General features: G+C 42.2%; 1 long non-coding RNA gene across 1 annotated transcript; it reads right to left on the reverse strand.

Annotated features, from left to right (window-relative positions):
* Positions 1-244: 244 nt before the first annotated feature.
* LOC306664239 lies at positions 245-17,408 on the reverse strand. Its single transcript, XR_013764681.1, has 2 exons — positions 11,705-17,408; positions 245-10,908 (listed from the first exon to the last, which is right to left on the reverse strand). It is a non-coding gene; the product is annotated as an uncharacterized lncRNA (long non-coding RNA).
* Between the last annotated feature and the right edge of the window lie 5,990 nt (positions 17,409-23,398).

A 23,398-nucleotide genomic window follows, 5' to 3' on the forward strand; every position in this document is an offset into this window, starting at 1 on the left:
CATCTTCCCCAAACACGCCCCTTCCTTTACGGGGCCATCCTAAAATTATGCAGTCCCAAGTCAACATACCCCAAATTAAGAATGTTTCCTATTCCTTCCCCATCCCTCCTTTGAGGGGAATTGTTCATGGGAACCTCTTGGAATGAATTAGCACTATTAGAGTAAAAGGTTCCTTCTGACAGAACGTGTAGAGTTGACCACATCATTTCACTGAATATGGTGGGCACTCAGCTGCGTTAGTCACCTTTTTCACCACTGAAACCAAAAGGCCTGACAAAAGCAATTAGAGGAGGAAAAGTGTATGTAGGGGCTCATGGTTTCAGAGGTCTCAGTCCATAGATGGCTGACTCCTTTGCTCTGGGCCCAAGGTGAGGCAGAATGTCATGGTGGAAGAGTGTGGCAGAGGAAAGTGGCTCAGGATGTGGAACCAAGAAGGCAGAAATAGAGCTCTCCTCACCAAGAACAAAATATATAACCCAAAGGCATACCCCTCAATGACCCACCTTCTCCAGCCATACCCTACCTGCCTAAACTCACCACCCAGTGTTAATCCCTATCATAAGATTAATCACTTAGAGGTTAAACCTCTCACAATCTAATCATTTCACCTCTAAACTTTCCCGCATAGTCTCACGCATGAGCTCTTGGAGGACCCCTCGTATCTAAACCATAACAACATCCTATGATGCTTCCACAGGTAGATGACAAGAGGCTTGGAAAATAGAGCCTGGGTTCTGTTATAGACAAGGAAAGGATTTTTTTTTTAAGTCTGGGCCAAGAAAAGTGGAAAGAAATCCTGAACCTTGTGGTACCAAGAGCCTCCAAGTTTCTTTGGAAAGTAAAAGGTAAGATAGAATTAATCAAAAGTCTGCAAAGACAAGGTACATTAAAAGAAGGTGTAGGGATAATACCCTTAAGAGCCTGTCAGCAACATTTCAACTACATTTCAGCCAGGTTTGAGAATGCCTGACCAGCCCCCCCCCCCCAAAAAAAAAAAACCCACTGGAAAGGAGCCTCTTATCCACATTCCTGTTAGTTACTATTGACTGGGCCAAGGGGACAAAGCACATTGGAAGAGGTCCTAAACCATGGTGGGCAAGATTCCATCAAATTCACTTTCTCTGGGTCTGGACTTCTTCCTTCACTGACTGACCCCCTCAGTCTTTTCTGCAGGGGTGGGGGTCTTCTAGAGGTTGGTGTACCTCGGGGTAGTCACAGTAGTCCTCTCTGCCTTATAAACACTCTCATTAGGTCATCTTAGCTAGACCCTGGCTAGAATTAGCCAATGTCCAACCCTGATCCCCCTCCCCGTTCCAGATTCAGGTGTCCAAGCAGCTGTTGACATCTTCACTTGACTGTCTGGCAGGCATCTCAAAACTTCACGTATTCAGAACATGAATTTAACTCCCTTTCCCAGGCACCCCCTTGTCAGCAAACTCTGAATAGCCAGTTCCTCTGGCACAGCTTGAGTCATCCATCTCAATCTATTTCTTTCTCAACTCCCCACATCAACTCACCTGCCAACTTGGTAATATCCTAAGTGGCTGCCTCTCACCAACTTCACAGCCTCCACCCTGACCCAAGCCTCCGTCACGTCTCATGGCATTCCTGCCGTTATCTCTTACCTGGTTTCCATGCTTCCACTCTTGCCCTCTGCAATCTATTTTTCACAGAACAATCTTTTTAAAATGTGGATCAGATCCTAGAACTTCCCTACTTAAGATCCTTCCAATCGTTGGCTCTCCATTTCACCTAAGAAAAAAAATTTCCGGATTCCTGACCACACAAGTCCTTTGTCAGTTCTGGGACTACTTCTCTCCTCTCAAACCTCAAGTGCTACCACTCACCCCTTCAGGCATCATGTTCCAGTCACCATGGCTTCAGCTGTTCCTTCAGCACACCACTGTCCTTTCCGATTTAGGGACTTGATGCACACTGATCCCTTTGCCTGGAGTTGACTTCCCCAGATCCATGCATTACTGGCTCTGCTCATCATTCAAGCCTATGTGAATCTCCTTGAGCCCCTTTCTTTGAAGTGACACAATGTCTCTCATCTTTATCACACTGTGTCTCCTTATGTTACTTTTTCTGCAATCATCAACAGCTGAAAGGGCATTGTTCCTTGATTTGTTTACTTGTTTATCTGATTATTGTCCAAACTTCCCAGTAGAGAGTAGGACTTGAAACCAAGCCTGAGCACAATAGGCACTCATTAGTACTTGGAAAACCAAGGCAGATGAGTCAGCATCTATGGATGAACGGTGGTGAGGGCTAGACCATGTGGTGTAGACACGCAAGGACAGAGGCCATATTGAACCTAACGGAGGAAGCTGACTTGGAAGACAGTGAAAGAAGGTAGACACATCCTGCTTATGGAGACCACAGCTTCATTTCTAGTCATTTCCTGCCCAAGTTCCCATACAGCCTAGCTGCCTTTCAGCACCTCTGTCTGGGAGCTCTTCCTCCTCTGCCTGGCCTCCTCTCTGTAGCCCACGGCACAGAGCACTCACTTAGGTCAGCTGCTGCCCTGTTATTTATTTCTTTTCCAATGTCAACATAGCATCCTGGGGAAAGTGAGAGGGACAAAAGAAGACACCTCACAACCACAGTCACCCATTCTACAGGGAGAGAAACCGAGACCCAGAGCTGAGTGTATCTTTCTCATGACACCCAGCTGGTCCCTATTAGAGACAGATTTTGAAAATAGAATGGGTTAACCCTTCTTTCATGAAACGTGCTCTCTATGCCTTATACATGGAACCCACTCTTTAGGAAGTCCATCACAGGATGATTGCCTTCACGCTCCAAAAAAAGGGGTCTGTAAACAACTCTATCACCCAGAATCCCATTTTAATTAAATAAAGCTTTCAAGTTACAACACACATTCCTTTAAAAGGTGATGGGCATACCAGCAACGAGCCTCCTCTACAGCAACAACTGCTGCTGTTTTAACAGTCCTTCTCTCACACGCCTCCTACAGCTAATCACTTGACGGTTCTAAATGCATATTAATGGCAATGCATAATTAATCAATTGGATTACTTTCCCTTCACACATCTGAACATATAAAGCAATCTGTCAACATTTGAGGAAATCCCATCATGCTATGCGGCGTTAAATCAGATTTAAATAAGTGAGGAATTAAGACACAAGGATAATGGCAAACTTGCCCAAATATTATAAAGCACATCCAGCAAAGTGCCACAGCAGTGAGGCAGAATGGCTGATTCTTCTGCCTCCAATTATTCATACCTTGTCAAATAATAAGAAAGACCTGCTTGCAAACACATAGCCATTTCACTGCACGTCTCAAGCCCCCTAAAAATAGATCCCTGCTGCCACCCACCTTCTTTCAAAAAAAAAAAAAAAAAAATCCACCCAAGAAACATAATTCATCTCTCCTCCAATGGCTTCACATGAAAGGTTAATGGCATGGTGAGCTGCCGGCAGTCAGCAGCGTTTGCTATTTTGACTTCTCACTTACCGAGTTCCATTATTTCGTACAACTCCAAACAAATGCCTTTATTTAAACCGCCCCCAACTGACCTTGATAGCCTAATACCAGTTTCATCTGGACAGCTCTCGACAAGTATTCATTTTAAGACTGGTTGCAGAATTATCCAGAAACAATACACCTGTTACAGCACATTCTTGCAGATGGCACAGAGTTAGGGGGAGGCGAGCCACCTGCTTTCCTGCTGATCTTCAAGGTTAGCTAGCTCCCATGCATATCATTGCTCTGTTTCTGTTGGGGGACCAGTCATGGAACTTTGGGAACTTCAACCCCAGTGGGTTAAAGTGGCCTTGTCAGGGGCAGGATAGGGAGAGGGAATTTAGCAGGTGTTCCTATCCAGCACAGGGAAAGCCTGAGGAGTTTCATTCTACTTAGAAGGGAGCTTCAAATAAAAGTGTGGGTTCTGGGGACATTAAATTCTGTGACCATTCCACAGAGGAGCCATTAAGGGCTTGGAGCTCCCCCAAAACTGCCATTACAAGGAGACAGTGGACTGGTGTGTGTCATACCTAATTGATGGCTCTCAAATCACATGCTGCCAGTGGGCTACAAGAAGCTCCAACTGGCCTGGGTCTCCAGGCCGCACTTCTTGAGCCTTAAGGTGAAGCCTCTCAGAGCATGCAAGGGCCTGAGGGTTTGAGACGTGACCAAGTTTTGATGCTAGAAAAGGTTTGGAGAAAAATTGTATTGTTGTTGTTTGGGTTTTTCCCCTTAAAATGTGGTGCTCAGACAACCTGCATCATCATCCTCTGCTGCCTTTGTTAGGCATGCAGGTTGGTGGGACCCTCTCCTTATCTTTTCAATCTAAATCTCTGGGAGGTGGGGCCCTGGTATTTTATACAAGCTCCCCAGGTTGGAGAAGCCCTCCCTGAGGAACAGAAGCAATAAAAAGACACTTTGGTGACCCCCTTCCCTTAGTTGCTCTTCTCTTATTCTCAAAAAGAATGAAAAGAGAATGAAACATGGGATACATTAAATATTGTTAGAAAATGTGCTGTTTACCACAATATCAATAAATCACAGAAACACAACACGAGTAGCCTACAATGGGTCTGCTTAGGATTCAAAAGCATTAGCACATTATTTTTGAGGTTAAACCTCTTTAATGAGTTATTTGGTTTTCACTGTCTCAACAAAGCCCTTTTCATACAGAAAATTGCTTCTTAATATTGTTGGTATCACACTGATGAAAACAAGATCAGGCTGTGGCACAGTCCATGGGTTTAAAAATAGTTTAGCCCATTTACACCTATTATTGATTTCACATCCCCACTGAGATTTTCCGATAACAGGAAGGTAGAAGCCCGCTGGTTTGATCATGCCCACTCAGTTCTTCCTCCCCTTGGTTCTGTCAACCTCCAAAGTGTGGTGTACCTAGCCAGGTGCGGTGACACACACCTGTAATCCCAGCAGCTCCAGAGGCTGAGGCAGGAGGATCTCAAGTTCAAAGCCAGCCTCAGCAAACGCGAGGTGCTAAGCAACTCAGTGAGACCCTGTCTCTAAATAAAATACAAAAATAGACTGGGGATGTGGCTCAGTGGCCAAATGCCCCTGAGTTCAATCTCTGGTGAAGTGCGGTGTGCCAACTGTAACCAGGCTTCAGGCTGATATTTAAAAATGATTCCCTTTGCATAGTAACCAGGATAAAAAGACAGCACATCAATTGACAGACATAATTAAAGAGCTCAGCTGGCAGTCCTTGACAAGGTAATGGAGAAACACTAGGCCAGCAGGGCTGTGCTTCCACCAACCAGGGACGGGACCCTCCGGCCATGGAGGCCACAGTGGGACTATGAGCTAGCAGCGGCATGTGGTCCCATCAATGTGATCCTAACCTAGTGCTTGCTCTTGTAACATCACAGGATGGAAGGAGGAGAGTTGCATATTTAAGTTATTGTATTGAAACTGCTTTCCTAAATCTGGCTTCATAATCCCATACCACCCCCCCAGCCCTCCATGAAGATCCTTACTAATGCTGCCACGGCCAAGGTGGCTGCTTGTTTTCTACTTTTAAGAATGCAAAAAGGAAGAAAAAGCCATCTGTATTTGTCCAGAGAGTGTCTCTTGGTGCTTACTATTTTCAAATAATAGCTCATTTGATGGGCAATTATTTGAGAAGTGAAATTCTCTTTGGAGGTACGACTGACACAGGAGTTCTTCATCCCTGATACAAATTAAAGAGGCTCTTCAAACTGCAGCTTCTCCCAAAATCCCTAACTAAAACAGATGTGCAGTGCCACACACCCCACCCCCTCACCTCCCATTCCACATGGTCAAATGTGTAATCTCCATGGACGCCCCACAAAGACACTTCTCCCTGTGAATTGTTTAATATTCAAAATTCAAATTTCCCCAGCCACTGCTAGGATCATTAGTTTTCTTTTATGTTTTATCAGTAAAGAAATCAACAGCTTTAAAAAAAAAAAGAACTCTCCAGACATCATATGGTTCACAAGAAGCCTATTGGCTTTGGAGGACTGTTCCTGGCTGGAAGAGACTGAGCAATGGTAACGCAGCTGCAGAATCCATGTTAGCTTGGGCTGCCTCTCCATCCCTGGCTGAGACCATTCTAGCCATGGTGCTGATCCAAATCATCTAGGCCATGGGAGAATAATGCAGTAGGAATCCAGAACAAAAATAAGAATTACTACTGAGATGCAAACATCTCCTCTCCCTACTTCCAAAGAGGCAAAAAAAAGTCCATTTTTTTTCTCCCTGTATTGGTTAACAGTGTTTTTCTTTCAGCAGATAAGGAACAAACTAATAAATGGCAGGAAACAATGCTCGTAAAGGATAAATATAGCCTCTGTGTCTTCCCCATAAAGCCAGATGCAACCCGAAAATGGCAATTGGCATTGCAAGGTTGATGCTAAAATTTTCTAATCAAATCTATGAATCCAAGCCAAGAAGACACTTTTCTTGGATTGAAATAATCCATAAATAGCTGACTGCTATTTCATATCAGCCCAGCATGATTTGGGCTTATCTTTGATAATAAGCAAATCATTCAAGAACACCTCACAAACCTTCCCCTAACCAGTCAAAGCTGGATGGCTGCAGTCAAGAATTTAAAAAGAAGATGAGTTCATTTGACCATCTCACTCCTCAGCTTATGCCCAAAGGACTTAAAATCAACATACTACCATGATGCAGCCACATCAATATTTATAGCAGCTCAATTCACAATAGCCAAGCTCTGAAACCAACCTTGGTGCCCTTCAACAGATGAATGGATAAAGAAAATGTGGCACATATGCACAATGAAATATTACCCAGTCATAAAGAAGGATGAAATGATGGCATTTGCCAATAAATGGATGAAACTGGATCGTGCTAAGTGAAATAAGTAAGTCCCAAAAAACCAAAGGCCAAATGTTCTCTCTGACATGTGGATGCCAACCCATAACAAGGGAAGGTGGGGAGAGGAAGTACAGAAGTTCATTGGACTAGACAAAGGGGAATGAACAGAGGGGAGGGGGATGAGAATGGGAAAGACAGTAGAATGAATCAGACATCACTTTCCTAGGTTCATATATGAACCATATACACGACCAGTACACCCACATCATGTTCAACAGTGAGAATGGGATCCTAATTGGAACGAGTGGTACTCCATGTGTGTATGTCAAAACACACCCTACCCTTATATATATTTGAAAACAACAAATTTAAAAGAAAAAAATAAAAGAAGGTGAGTGAAAGCTCTGTGGATAAGGAGCCTCTCCTGTGTAGAAGCTGAGATCACACTGGGCCATCCCACCGCAGCTAACAAGCTCCTTTGTTCTTTTTATCTTTAACTGTTTCCTTAGATCAAAATAGCATATGCACATGGCTGTAAGTTGTTTTAGAAAGTCAACTTGAACTATAAAGCTGAAAAGAAAAAAGAGCAACTCATTACCCACCCCTTGCCCATTCTAGTCCTGTTTCCTGCAAGAAACCACTCTCCTCTATTTTGAGCTATTGCCTCTGATCATATCCTCCATATTTTCATATTAAATTTTTCATCATTGCTAGGGCTGGCGATATAGCTCGGTTGGTAGAGTGTTTGCCTCACAAGCACAAGGTCCTGGCTTCAAATCCCAGCACCGCAAAAAAAAAAAAAAAACTTCATCATTGATGCTTCTTATTTTTTTTTTTTATTTTTTTAATTTTTTTGTACTTTGAATTGAACCCAGGGTCACTCATGATCCTTTGGCCTCAGCCTCCCAAGCCTCTGGGATTACAGGCATGCACCACTGTGCCTGGCCCTTACTTTTCTTTTTCTATCTGGACATTATCTACTACTTCCTACTTTCAGAGTATAATTTAGCTGTTGTGCTACTTCCTTCCCATGTCACCTCACCTCTATATAGTAATATCACTATTTTGGTTAAAGATATATAGTATTGCCAGGCACAGAGACACACAACTGTAATCCCAGAGGCTTGGGAGGCTGAGGAAGGAGGATTGTAAGTTCAAAGCCAGTCTTGGCAACTTAACAAGGTCCTGAGCAACTTAGGGAGACCCTGTCTCTAAATAAAATACAAAAAATGCTGAGGATGTGGCTCAGTGGCTAAGTGCCCCCGAGCACAATCCTCGATTCCCAAAAACAAAAAAGCCATATAGTATTCACAATGGTATGACCATGAAGCCAGACAGCCTTATTTCAAATTCTGTTTCCCAACAGACACCAGTTATGTGAATTTGTGCATCATTTTCAATATTTGTAAAATTAAAATAGTATCCATACCTACTTAATAGGGTTGTGGTAAGGGTTACTTGAATGATTATGTTCCAACCCTTAATATGGTACCAAGCTACCAAGCACACAGTGAGTACTCTCAAAATGCAGAATCAGGATAGATTTATTTTCTTGTTCATTCTCTTCGGTCTGCCTTTGCCTCAGTTTTCATTTATTTAATTTGCTATGTAGTTTTCATTTATGTACCAGAAAACTCCCTCAAGACTCTTTACTTCCTCTCCTTGCAGATAATATTTTACATAGTTTTTTTTTTTTTTTCCTTTTAAAGACATCCTTCTGGAAGTGCTTCATCCAAATTCCATGGGCCTGATGCACACTTTTAATTGGAAATTCTCTTCTCCTCTCTACTTTGTGGGTCCTTGACCTGGATCTCTGTCTTCCTTCTTGATCTAGACTCCTTTGTGATGGAACACATCCCCCAGTATATTCCTAAGGCCAGGTATCCAGAAGGTGAATTCCTTCAGTCAGGAAGCTTTGAAATGTCCTTATCCTGCCTTTATATTTGTCTGAATTTGGGGAAAATACAAAATTCCAAGTGGAAACACTTTTCCCTCAAAATGTTGAGGGTAATGTTCCATCACCTTCCAGCTTCCAGTGTTCCTGTGGAAAAGTCTAACGTTGCTCTGATAACTGATTTCTTTTTCTCTCTGACAGCTCATAAGATTTTTCTTCCTTCTGGGTATAAAATTTGATGATATGCACTTCCTGTACACAGTGAAAGTTTTCAATCTGGAAGTTCATACCCTTTGGGGAGATTTTTTTTTTTTTTTATCTTGTCTGATTTTGCTCCATGTTCTTTTTGAGGAACTCTATTAGGTGGAGTTCAACTTCTTCAATTTTCCCCTCCATTGCTATCTTTTCTATTTCCCCATTTCTTGATCTTTCTGTTCCACTTTCTGAGAATTCTTCAACTTTGTTTTCCAACCCTTCATTTTTATTCCTGCTCCCATGTTTTTAATTTCCAAACTTCTTCTGTTTTCTCAATATTCCTTTATTATTGATAGCACAATAGTTTATTTTGAGTACAATATCTTCCCATTTCTCTAGAATATTATACTCAAATTATTTTTAACATTTTCTTTTCTTTGTTGTATTCTTTATTTTTCTTCTGAATTGCTATTTTTTTTCTTCATTTTTACCCCCCTCCCCATTCTTCATGGAAAAGATCCTCAACTTGTGGTAATATTTGACTCTCTGTTCATATTTAAGCAAGAATCATAAAAAAAATAAAAGGAAGCTCTGGAAAAGCAGGTAAAACACATGAAGGGTGATTGGTAGAAACCTGTCATATTTTGGGGTAACTGAAATGTCAAAATCTTTTGTTTGCTAACCAATTTCACAGTATTCTCCCATTCTGAGATTTTTATAGATGCACATGTCTATATTGGGTGGGGAGGCAGGGAGTCTCACCCTAGAGTCTCAAACCTAGGGTTTCTCAGTCTCAACACTATTAATATTTTGTGCCAGGCAATTCTTTTTTTTTTTTTTTTTTTTTTTTTTGGTGCTTGTTTTAGTCAGCTACTTTGCTGTTGTGACTAAATGACCCGACCAGCACAACTGTAGAGGAAGAAGAGTTTATTTGAGAACTCACAGTTTCAGAGGTCTTAGTCTATAGGCCAGCTCCATTCCTTTGGAGTTTGAAGTGAGGCAGAACATCATGGTGGAAGAGTGCAGCAGAGGGAAGCAGCTCCATCAACAGGAAGCAGAGAGACAGTCTTCACTTTCCGGATTCTAAATATATACCAAAAAGCCATGCCCCAATTCCCACCTCCCCCAGCCACACCCTACTACTTCAATTAATCCCATCAGGGATTAATTCACTGATTGGCTTAAGACTCTTACAACCCAATAATTTCTCCTCTGAACCTTCCTGCATTGTCTCACATGTGAGCTTTTGGGGGACGCCTCACAACCAAACCATAACAGTGCTGTACTATGCACTGTAGAATATTTAGCATAACCTCTACTATCTACCCACTTAATGCCAAGAGCAAACTTTTGCCAAACTGTGTTTCAAAACAACAGATCTCCAAGATTTCTCAAATGTCTGTTGACTTGTCCTACAGTCTGGAAACTCTCCCCAGTTCACCCTCTCTAAGAGGGGGATCCTTTCTAAAATAATCTTCCTATTAGCCCTACCTTCTTTTTCTTTTGGTACCAGGGATTGAACCCAGGGGTACTTAACCCCAGCTCTTTTATATATTTTATTCAGAGACCGAGTCTCACTGAGTTGCTTAGGGCCTATGCTAAGTTACTGAGGCTGGCTTTGAACCTGTGATCCTCCTGCCTCAGTCTCCTGAGCCCCTGGGATTACAGGCATGCGCCACTGTGCCTAACCTTAGCCCTACTTTCAAAAGTCTCTAGTAATACCAACATCTGAGCCTGTCTGAGGTTTTGTGGCACAAATCAGCTTGTTAATTTCCAGCTGTAGGTTTTTAATTAATCAGAAAAGCTAAAACTCAAGTCAGATGCCATACATCCATCTGCTTTCTATATCTCAAGATTTTGTTCGCAATCTCCTATACATTCACTTTCTACTTTCTTTGTCCTCACAAGTTTATACCACTTCATCTTTTTTCTGACATTTGTTGGTATTAAGTATGGAGAAGAACCAAAAATAAACATTGCATTTGAGCATCATGTTTGTTGGGGGCTGTGCCATGTTGACCACGCCAGAACGGCGCCTGATCACATCAGCAGCGAGGAGGTTAATTGACATAAGCACACTCAGGTGATTTATCGTCCACGCACACAGTGTATGCCATGTGTTCTCAAGCACTCCTAATTGTGCCTGCTCGGACATCTAGCATCTGGCCTAATCTTTGTGTAAGAGGCATGGCCCTGCTCTCCGCCTCCTGGAGGTGATATAAGCGTAGGCAGAGCGAGACAGCGAAACACACAGCAGCAACTAGCAGAAAGAAGCGGAGCAGCAGCTAGTAGGGAAAAGCAGCGGCAGCTAGCAGGCACAGCAGCTAGCAGAAAGAAGCACAGAGAAGCCATTAGCAGAAAGGAAGCAGAGCAGCAGCTAGAAGAAAAAAGCAAAACAGCAACTAGCAGAAAGCGGCAGAAGGCAGATCGCAGAGCGGAGAACTGAGACGCATCACTAAAGCACCTTAGGTAGACGCACCCTTAGTTCACAGGATGCAAGACGCACCAGTAAGAAGCAACAGAAAACTAAGAAGACATAGATATCTCTGAAAGCAAGGTCTCTCTCTCTCTCTCTCTCTCTCTCTCTCTCTCTCTCTCTCTCTCTCCTCTCAAAGCAAGTAAACCTCATTTCCTCTATCCTCTATAAACAAACAAGTAAGAAAGCAGTGCACTAAAGAGAAAGAAGTAGCTCAGTTTCCAGTCCACCACCCATAAGACCCGTGCAAATTGTTGCTGCAAGTGGTGACAAATATCCACGGATTTTGTACCGCAAAGAGCCAGCGACACATGTTTAACCTGACACCACTCAATTCCTTAATTCTCAAATTCTGGTAAGTGAGGAAAGATAACGATTCTCACAGAGGCCAGGAAAACATCGCTTAAGCATCTTTCATTTGAATGTTCAAGAGTGTATGTGTCTTCGGTGCACATTTTACGAAAATCTCAGCATTTAAAACTGGAAAAATATATTGTTTCAAGTATTGCAGTAAGACCAAACCAGGACCAAATCTCATCCAATGTTAAGTCTTCAGTCCAAAGTAACTCCATTTTGAAAATCAGCACCTGCCCACCCAGGCATGACCTTCCCAGTAGGCCCACCCCAAAAAAGTCCCTAACTACCGAAACCACAGCAAAGATGCCAAATAACAATCACAGGGCCAGACAGGTTATTTTTTAACTACTCCATTGTACATGACTGTATAGTTATGAAGTTTTTTTCTGTAGGCTGCTATGCCTTGCAGAGGGGCAGCCTGGCAGACTCTGTCTACCAATAAACCTTTCCTTGAACTCAGAGCTATGTCTCTCATGGATATTTGCACCAGCTACCCTAGCAATCCCAAACCACGTCTGGTGAAGCCTGAGTTATTTTGATATTGAACAAATCCCTAGAACAGAACCCTGATACTACTACAATCAATCTAAAGTAACCCCTTTCTTCTCCATATTAAAGATGAGATTTTGCATCTCAGAAGGACACATCTGCACCACCATTAGCCCCCAAAAGTCAAGTGATGCCAAGGACCTATCCACCTGAATTTGTCCACTTCTTCCACATTCTTAACTACCACCATCCTGGACCAAGTCGCCATCATCTCTTGCCTAGACTCCTGTCTGCTCCTGACTGAACTCAGTCCAGTTCAGTCCATTCTCTATTAGAGCAATCTTTGCAGAGAACAAATATGATCATTTCATGTGCCTCCAAGCTGCACTCCTACCTAAAAACTCTGTGGCTTGCCATTGATCCTAGAGGAAGACTGAAGTCCTTAATCATATGGCTGGTCCCTGTCTCATTTCATAACATGCTTCCTCTTGCTCCTTGTGCTTCAACCACACTAATGAGTCTTTTCCCAAGCTCATCCACCATGGCCTTCCCTTGGTACCAGTGCTACTTCCTGGAATGCCTGGAATTACTGGAATGTTATTTATTCACATATCCCTCTCAGTTATTTCCCACCTATCCATCAAATTCCAACTCACCCATGGTGTCAACAAACTTCCCTACTCTAACTAAGAGAGTTCCTTTTCTTACATCTCCCTCACCATTCCTTGTTACCACAATAATTCTCTGGGTTTTACAGTGCTTCTCTGGTTCACCTGTCTCTGCTCCCCCACCGGATGTAGATCCAGGAGAGCAGGGACTGTGTCTGTCACTAATTACTCTAACCCCAGAACTTCTGCCCCTTGCCAGACATTGTTCATAGACACACAAAAAAGTCACTAATTTGTTGTATAAGTGAAGGACCATTACATTCCCATGGGTTAAAGAACCATCCTAGGTGCTCTAGAAAGAACCATTTTTTTTTTATTCTTTAAGTGATTCTTTTTGAGACTTTTTAAGTGACTTTTTGAGTGGGCTTGATAATTTTGGTCAGACAACAGAAAATGCTTTCCATCATGAAGAGGGTTGTAAAATGAGTGGAGGGTGCTGAGTCAGAGATTTCTAGCTGCCAACATGTCCATTTTCTCCTCTCTGTATTACTGGATGGCAAAGTGCCCAACCAAAAATATTTTTATTTCCTCAGCCTTCCTTATGGGCAAATGTAGCGAGACAAAATAAAATGGGCAAAACAAAAACAAAAAGAGAGAATTGACACCACTGGGACACAAGGCCCTTTGCTTTCTTCTTTTCTCTATCTTTCTATCTGGAGAGCAGTTGTGATGGCTTAAGCTTCAGCAGTCATATTGGCCTGTAAGTTGAACTTAAGAACAGAAATGAATCACAGAGGGAAAAAACACTAGAAGAGTCCTGGGCTCCTGATGAATAACATACTCCTATACATTTCCTGGTCTGACTACTTCCAGGTAGATTTTGGAAGGAGAACAGAAAACAACAGTAAATCCTTACACTTTTGAGCCACAGAAGTCAGTCAGCCCTATCTCGCAGCCAAACAGTTCCTAACTGATGTGATAGTTAATGAAAAGAAGAGAAAAAAAATCTCTGCTCCTATGTACTTCAGAAACTCCTGATGATAAAATAGGTTGGCTCAGAGAAGTAAGGAATCATCAGGGAAAATCAAGTCCAATCACATCCCTAAAGCAGTTTCTCAATGAACCAGGATTTTGATTACATACAGTGTGCAGTGGTGGACATTCTGTCACTCCCTTCATGATGAAAGTCATTTCCAACTGCATTTCCAAAATTTTCAATTCTACCCAAAAGAGTCATTCTTCAAATACAAAACTTCAGTGATGCACAGACCAACTTCAACATTGTCCAGATAGTTTTTACTTTTAAATTCTATGAAGACTACAATGAAATTTGCAACTCTAGCTCATGAAATCAGCTCAATTTAAAACAGAAGTGAGAGATAACATTAATTGAACACTTAGTCTGTGCCAGTCTCTGTGCCAGATGTTTCGTATAAATCATTTTTATGTGAACCTCACAGTAGTGCCATAAGGTAGATATTGTGCTCATTTTATAAATAAGGAAACTGGAGGTCAGAAGAGGTAAGTGACTTTCTCAAGATCTCTCAATTAGGAGGGTTAGGATTTAAACACATCTGCCTCCACATCCTGTACTACTTTCTTCCGCCTCAAAACCAGCAATTGTTGGTGTCTTGAATGTGCAGTTGTGGCCTCACCAGGTTGAGTTAATGACTAAATGTTCTTCTTCATGGAATTTATCAGTAAGAAGTTCTTGTGGGTTGAACTTTATCTGCCAAAAGATATATCAAAGTTCTAACCACAGTATCTGGGAATGTGATCTTATTTAGAAACATTTTTGAAGATGAGATCATATTATATTAGGGGGAGCTGTAATTTAAAGTCTCCAGTTCTTACAAGAGAGAAACCTGAACACAGAGGAGAGACCATCAGAAAAAGTTGGAGACAGAGATTGCAGTAATGTGTCCACAAGCCAAGAAAGGCAATGGATTACTGGTTACCAACAGAAGCAAAAGAGAAAGTGAGTCTCCTCTAGAGACTTCAAGGGAGCATGGCCCTGTTGACACCTATAAGGGAATACAGTTCTGTTGTGTTAAGTCTCTAGTTTGTGCTGATTTGTTACAACAGCCCTGGGAAACTAACACAGAAGGCAGCCCACACTTTGAGCTTGTTTGACCTTAGCAATAATGTATGTTTGGGGAATATAAACTTATGCCCTTGTCATGTTAAAATAGGATGGTACTATGGTCAGATGGAGCTGGGAATATGTCCAATACCAGCTCCTGTCTAGTCCAGGAAGGTGCTGGGGAGGATGAGAGAGATGGAGAAAGGCAGATGGAGTGAGGGAGGAAGAACCAGGTATGATGGGCAGCTTGAGTAAAGAACGGATCTGGACCAGTGAGACATGAGCACATAACAAGTGCTTTGGATGGCGAGGCAGGAGCCCTCCTTACTGGACTGGAACAACATAAGGACCTTGTTTTTATCCAGTCCCCCAAAATGGGGCATGAAAGGCAAATCAGTTTAGTCCTGTGTTTATACTTTGAGCATCTGTTGAGTCTGAACAGCACAGACCTCACTCAATAGGAACTGACTCCAATTTTGGATTTTATACAATGCCAAGGGTATTGTTAATGTGTTCAGTAAAAGGTTCAATTAACTGAAGCAAATGCTTAGAGTCATTGGGGAAATAATTATTCAGAATGTACACCCTGAAATGCATGAAATCATTAATAATGCAAACCCAAGCCAAGAAAATATTCTTGTTAAAATGAAACTAAGTAGGAGATAATGGAACTGAAAGGTATCTTCAACTTGCTTTTTCATTATTTAGCTTATCTCCCGGTGGAAGCACCCATCTATAGGTAGTTTCAAGAAAAGAAAAATAAACATTCAAAGACAATGATTGCAATAGTTAAAACATTTTCCGAGACTAGCTGACTTTCAATGAAGACAGGAAGTTGAAACACATTCATCTTCCTTCTTCTTAGGATGACCAACTCATTCAGTTTGCCTAGGAACATCCCAGCTTCAGCAGAGAGTCCCACATCCCAGGAATCTCCCCAGCCTGGGCAAACCTGGACGTTAGACACCCCACCTCTAATAACAAGAGAGATGGCCATGTGAGCATCACATGGAACCAGATGTCCAGGAGGTGTAGTCAAAGAGGAATCTTATGGGGAAGACGTCTTCCAAGGGATGAAACAAAATCAAGGTTAACAGGCTAAAAAACAAAGGTCACTTTTCAACTGCACTCACACGGTAAGTGCTGGCTTCTCAGTGACCACCCATCACTCCTCTGCCCACTCCTCACTCCATCGGGACTCAGCTCCGGCTCCTCTTTTTCCACCTACACTCACACACAAAGTTGGTTCATCTAGTGTAAGGCTTCCAGTACCACTTCTGGGCCGATGGCTCTCTAGCTTTCATGTCCTTCCCTAGGTCCCTAAGTCCATGTCTCCAACTGGTGACTAACTTCTCCAAATGGCATTTTCATTTTGGTCTGACTGGTGTTTCACTTATAATGCATTAGTTTACTATGGCTGTCATAACAAAGTACCACAGATGAGTGGCTTCCACAAATTTATTTTCTCACAATTCTGGAGTCTAGAAGTTCAAGATCAAGGTGTTGCAGGGTGGGTTCCTTCTGAGCTCTCTCTCCTTGGCTCGCAGTGGTCATCCTGGTATGCCTTCCCTCCATCTTCCTTCTGTGTGTGTCTGTGTCCTAATCTCCTCTTCTAGTAATGATACCAGTATTGAATTTGGGCTTCCCAAAATGGCCCTACTTTCACTTAATTGCCTCTTTAAGTAAGACTCTATGTCCAGGTAGTCCCATTGGGGGGTACTTGGGTTAAGACTTCAATATATGAATTGGAGTGGGAAGACTCAACTCAGCCAACAATATAGGATTTCGATCCACCAAGTTCACCTCACCCTCACAATACATGCCCCAAGATACCCCAAGGCTTCCCCAGCTCAGAACAGAAGACACACCAATCACCAAAGATGCAAAAGCAGAATCAGTCTCGAAGCCCCTTCCCCCTGATGGCCCAACTTATTTTAACCCATCCATTGGCCCTCCCTTTAAAAGATTCCCTCAGCCTCTCGACTTCTCTGTCCCCATTACTGCAACACCTTATCCAGCTTATCACATCCTGGGTTACAACCTAACCTAAGGAGTCTCCCTGCATCAGCTCTGATCCACTATCATCAATTCTTATCAAAGCAAACATTTATGGAAAAGAATGTGTCACTTCCTTGCCTATAGTCCTTCAATGGTTTCCCATTGTCCTTAGTAAAAGCTCAAACCCAGTGACTGGCCTCCAAGCCCCTGTGTACCTGGCATTCCCTGTAGGTATTTCCCGGTTACCCTCTAGGATAAGCACGCTGCTCTCATTTCTGTTCCCCCCACATGTCATTTTCACCTCTGAGCTATTTCCTCTGCCTAGAATGCTCTTCCTCTTGCCAGCCTCATGGCTTGTTCCTTTTAGTTGGTCCAATATTGGATTAAGTCCTGTTTCCCAGGGGGATTTTCCATGACCATTCAGCAAAATGTGGTCTCACATTCATTCTGTTCAACTATATGAACAGACTTTGATTCAAATTTCACTTTTAATTTCTCTTCCCCCCCCCACTTTTTTTTTTTTTTTTTTTTTTTTTTTTTTAGTACTAGGGATTGAATCTAAGGGCACTTAACCACTGAGCCATGTCCCCAACCCTTTTTATTTTTTATTTTGAGACAGGGTCACACTAAGTTGCTCAAGAACTCACTAACTTGCTGAGACTGGTCTCAAACTTGAGATCCTCCCACCTCAGCCTCCTGAGCCACTAGGATTACAGGTGTGTGTGCCACCTTGCCTGGTTCACTTTTAATTTCTTAGTTATATTTTAATTGTAGCTATTTAATTGAGAGTGGAAATGCCTGTCTTTTGCACTCCTGTATCCCTATGGCTAGAAGAGTAGATGGCACATAGTAGATATTGGTAAATATTTGCTATTCCTATTGAAACAAATTAGTTACAGGTCCAAGACAGATGTACTACCTTTTCCCCAGGGTGATCTTGGGAAAGAATATAACAGACATATTATATTAATAATAGTGGATTAATTCTCCAGTGTCTTCTGAGAAACACAATCACAGCCCTTAACACATGGGCATAGCCAGAAGTCAGCATGTGTAGGAATTTGAGAGGACTGGCAATTACCAAATAGTTTACCTACACTTCATAGTCCTTACTAAGGCTTATAGTCTTGAATATTTTAAAGAGATAAGACCAAGAATTAGAGACCAAAACCGGACTAATACAGGAGGGAAAAAAACAGGGAAAAGCAAATACTTGGTGCTTTCTTTGCATCTAAGCTTCACACTGCACTTGGCAGTCTGTGAGCATTTTCCACCTATCATTTCACTGAAATGCACAACACACCTGGGAGCCAGGGGTCTTCGTCACAACCAGGGCCCCCCACCCCGTTCCAGCCGCGGTGGTGTTGGGGGCAACGTGGTGCATGACCTCACGCTTGCTCTCACTCTTGTGTTCATCAACACAGGTGTGTATCCCAGAGCCCTCACTCCTGACAAGTGGGCACGTGGAGATGCTGTTTCTGAGTGTGTCATGAAGGCCAAGGCCAGCAGTCCTGGTGTCTGCAGGAAGCTCGATACAGACTACCTGTTGTCACGCTCTCTCTCTCTCTGGCGGTAATCAATAACCTCTTTTCAAAGTACTTATTCTGGATTCTCATCAACTCATCGCCATCACTTTACTGATTGCCACTAAAACCTTAGTCCTCCTGCCCTGTACTGATAGCATCTGTTTGATAACCTGAGAGAACAAGACTCTCACCCCTGACCTGTACGAGGTCATTATTTCTAAACTTTAGGTTACAGCACCGTGAGGCATTTCCCTACCTCTTTCTTTCTTCTTTCCTTGGACTCTCCCACCCTCTCCAACAGCCAACACAATTCAGAATGTACTAGAGAGGCAGGGCTCCAGAACAGGCTGCACCCTGCATAGCTTCAGAGAACACCATTCACACCATGAGGCTGGTGATTTCTACCCAGACATCTGCATGGTTAACGCACGTGGCATGAGACAGCAAAGTAAGTGTAGTCTGTGCTTGGGGAGGAGAAGTGAGGGGCGAGGAATATTCCTGAGACTAGGAATACATCCCAGACTAAAGGAAAACCTCAGGACTGGGTCAAAGAAAGACTGAGAGTGAGAAAGAAGCCTGGGATGGCCTGTCTGTCCTTCCAGAACCCCCAGAGACTGATGCTTGTGTACTGACTTAATGGACTCTCTTGCCCTCTTGCTTCTAAGTGGGTTCTGGCATGGAAAGGACAGCAGAGAACAGGAGGGGCGGTGAGGAGAGACCGGAGTATTTCCCCTCCTCATCTCTTTCCCATCAGGCCCCAGGCTCTGCTCCTGCCCAACCTCTCTCCCGACAGCCATTGCTCTTTCTGGCTCCAGGAAGGATTCCTCCCCTGATGCCGGCAGGCCTGGGAATGCTAACAGCTTCCTGCAGTTGCTAATGCTGAGGTGCTTCACCATCCCTCAGTGGTTTCTCTTAACCTTGTTGACACCACAGAAATAATTCCTTAACTAAATTCTCTTCAGTCATCCCCTTTACACATTCATATACTCAGTCATCATTAACTGAGCAAATCTGTCACCCTCTCTAGAAGAAACAAAGAAGAATAAAAATGTCCTTCCTCTTAGAGAGTTTTCAGAATACCTGAACAAAATTGTGGGCATATTTTTTTTTATGACACTAGACCCTTCCCTTCCTCCCAAACCCTTGGAATTAACCAGCCCCCACCCCTAGCCTTTTATACCATGATGGCCACATGACCCAGGCCTGGCCAATCATGATACTCATCCCTCCCCACTGCAGTGATTGGCTCAGGATGAGCATGTGACCCAACACTGATTTCATCTCTCTCGTGCAACTTTATCAGAGTTACTGTAGAAGAAGCTTTTTTTTTCCTAAGATTGCTAACTGTGAGGATGATGGTGGAAGATGAGGATGATTGCTAACTGGAGCTGCTGGTAGCCATTTCAGCCACAGCATGAAGAAAACAGACTGAGGATTAGGTCAACACAGATGAAAGCAGAGAGGAGAGATAGAAAGTATAAGGCAGATTCCTAATGTTCTTTGAATGCCTCTATTACAGTGGATCTGAATTCCACTCCTGGAATTTGCAGTTATTTGAGCTACTTTGCTTAAATAATTTGAGTTAGATATCTGACACTTGCAGACAAAGCAGTCCTGAAGTGTTAAAAGGTTCCTTTCACTAAATGCATGCCACACACCAATAATCCAAGGCACCCAAGAATTATCACAGAAAAATGAATCCCTTCATAGAGTCACACCCCATCTCTTTGGGGAGGGGGGATGGGTAGGTAGGAAAATGCATTCTAAACTACAACATGCTTAGATACAACAAGAATGTCAAATTTTAACTCTTAGGAACACTCCTTATGTATCTTAAAATTTAAAGGTAAGAAAATAAGAGCCAAGTCCTTATTCAGAGATAATATATCCATATTAAGATATTGAATTAACCCTTGAGGGATGATGTAATAGTTAAGCCAATTTGAAAGGAAAAAATTTGCCCCACAATTGGAGACTGGTATTTTGTTGTTGTTGTTGTTGTTATTGTTTGTTTGTTTGTTAAAACTATAAAAACATTGAAAATAATACAAGGTAATTACAGCAGAAATCCAGTAATTTGGATGAAGGATTACTGCATTACTTTAAGTCTAAACTACAAAATACTTTTAAAGAAATGCGATCATAAAGCTTTCAAGAAAACTCCAGAGCTAGGTGCTAAAACAAATTTTATGTAGTAGGAGAACCACTAGGAGAAGTCCAGGCTTAATGAAGAGAACAGGAAGATTTTCTATTTGCATGTCAAATTGTTTATAAATTCATACTTCTCAGTTTCTGTAAGTACTTGAGAACAATTTATTTTCCTAAGGAGTTTAAATGTTCTCTGTACAATGTTAGTTGCACTGTTAATTTCAAAAAGTTACATCCACAACTGCTTTAGTCCAAAATGCTAAATAAATTAATATTAGCAATGTGAATTCTAGTGCAGTACCTACTTAAGTAATCTAAGAATTCTGAGTTGATATCAAGATTTGTTTATCTAATAATAAAAATGAATTGCCATAGGCCAACATCAGATAATTACATCTAAACTACCCTCAACGACAGCATCAACAACAACAACAAAAACAGAAATAGTACTCTCCAAACAAAGGGTGTTTTAGTCAGCTTTTTCGCTGCTGTGACTAAAAGGATCTGACCAGCACAATTATAGAGGAGGAAAAGCTTATTTGAGAGCTCACGATTTCAGAGGTCTTAGTGTTAGTCCATGGAAGGCTGGCTCCATTCCTCCGGGCTCTAGGTGAGGCAGAACATAATGGCGGAAGAGTGTGGCAAAGGGAAGCAGCTCACATCATCAGGGAGCAGAGAGAGGAGAGAGAGAGAGAGAGAGAGAGAGAGAGAGAGAGAGAGAGAGAGAGAGAGAGAGAGAGAGAGAGAGAGAGAGAGAGAGACTCCACTCTCCAGATACAAAACATAACCACGCCCAATTCCCACCTCCTCCAGCCAAACCCTACCACTTCAATTAATCCCATCAGGGATTAATTCACTGAATGAGTTAAGAATCTTACAACCCAATCATTTCTCCTCCGAACCTTCTTGCATTGTCTCACACGTGAGCTTTTGGGGGACACCTCACATCCAAACCATAACAAAGGGCAAAAACTCTTTGTTGATCTTTCCATTTAATAGTTCTTTTCCTAACTTAATGCGACCTGAAAATCCAGAAAAAAAAAAGACAATTATTTTCATATGTCCTGTTTATTGACACCTACAAGAAGTCTCATTAGTATACACAGCACATAGAGGCAAGATGAACAAGTTTTGCTCAGATCAAGAAAATCAAGTTCATTGCAAATTTCTTTCTCAAGTAGGAGCTTTTTATAAGTATATTCAAGACTGACTAAATCACAAAATGTTATTTCCAGATATTTTTATTAATGTGATATTAAATCTTAAAAAAAAATCTCACAGCAATTACTTTTTACAATTTTAAAGAATGTAAATCATTTTTTCACAAGATGTCTTGAAGAATGTTTTCAACGCTCCCCAAAAGTTAAGTCATTAGCCTGAAGCCCATCCTGGAGTGTGTAGCTTGCAAGGAACCAACAAGAGGAAGAAGAGCTGAAGTTCCAGGATCACAGCTGGGATTGTTGAGAAAACTGTCAAAAAACACAACTCCTGAAGGGATTCAAACTGAGGTTTGTACAGCAAGTTGACAGCCGTATTATTCACAGTAGCTGAAGGGGAGAAGCTGAAGGGGAGTGCCCATTGATGGAAAAGGGATAAACGAAATGTGGTCCAAACATGCAAAGGATTATTATTCGGCCTTAAAAAAGGAAGGGAACTCCAACACATGCTACAAAATGGATAAACCCTGAGGACAGGCTAAGTGAAGTAAACCAACCACCAAAGGGCAAATGCCATCTCACTCACATGCGGTCCCCAGATAAGTCACGTTCATAGAGACAGAAGGTAGAGCTGTGGCTGCCAGGGGCTGTAGGGAGGAGAAAGAATGTGAAACTGTTGTTTAGTGGGTACAGAGTTTTAGTTCAGGAAGGTGAAAACTTCTGGAGATGGATGGTGGTGACGTTACCCAACACCATGCTTGTGCTGTTTCGTGACACAGAATGTCCACTAAAATGGTAAATCGTATGTCACATGTACTTTACTACCAAAGGAAGAAGAGAAGAAGGAGATGTTTATAGGGTCGTCATGCCCATGGATGTGTGAAGCCAGTCGCGGTGTATGACAGTCAGAAGGGCAGCATTCCAGGAAACCTCTGGAGAGAGCTGGCATTGCTCAGCTCACCAATGGCTGCCATGCAGGAATTGGACCCAGTATCACATGCATGTGATTTTTAAAGAGAAGCCTGAAATCTACATTGTTATAAGACACCCTCTTTTTATTAAATTGGGAACAAATTTTAAAAGTGTTTAAAACACCAACACTCAAATAAAGATCTGTAGCCTGCTTATCGACCATCTTCTGATTTAGACAATGGACAAGCACACTTGGTTCAGGAGAAAGCCAGTCCTGAACATCAGCTTGTGCAGGGAATTCTTTCCAGGCCAGGTACCATCTGTGCATTCACAAAGAAGGCAAGGGACATACCTCAGCCAGAACCATTTTCTAGGAAGCTGCGAACTAGTGGAAATGGCGTGTTTTGATGTGGGTTTTTTGTTTTGCTTTTGTTTATCTAAAATGGGGGCCTTTGGAATTCCTATACGCATTGTATAAGAAGACGCTATTCATTTACCCGTCATTGTGACAGACTCCCACATCAGTGTCAGACTAGAAACGAATGGTGAAGAAGGCAAAGCAATACAGATGTGAAGAGCATTCAGACACCTTCATGGAGGGAAACTGAGTCATGCTCACACCCCCTAACTCTTGCCATGTTTCCATTTTCTTCAGGAAGTTGGGTGTCAGAGGATGACAATTTCTAAATAATTAATCACCTTAGAATAAACTAACACATCACTATTAAATAAATGACACTC

Source organism: Sciurus vulgaris (assembly GCF_902686455.1).
Source record: "Sciurus vulgaris genome assembly, chromosome: 1".
NCBI classification, from domain to species: Eukaryota; Metazoa; Chordata; class Mammalia; order Rodentia; family Sciuridae; genus Sciurus; species Sciurus vulgaris.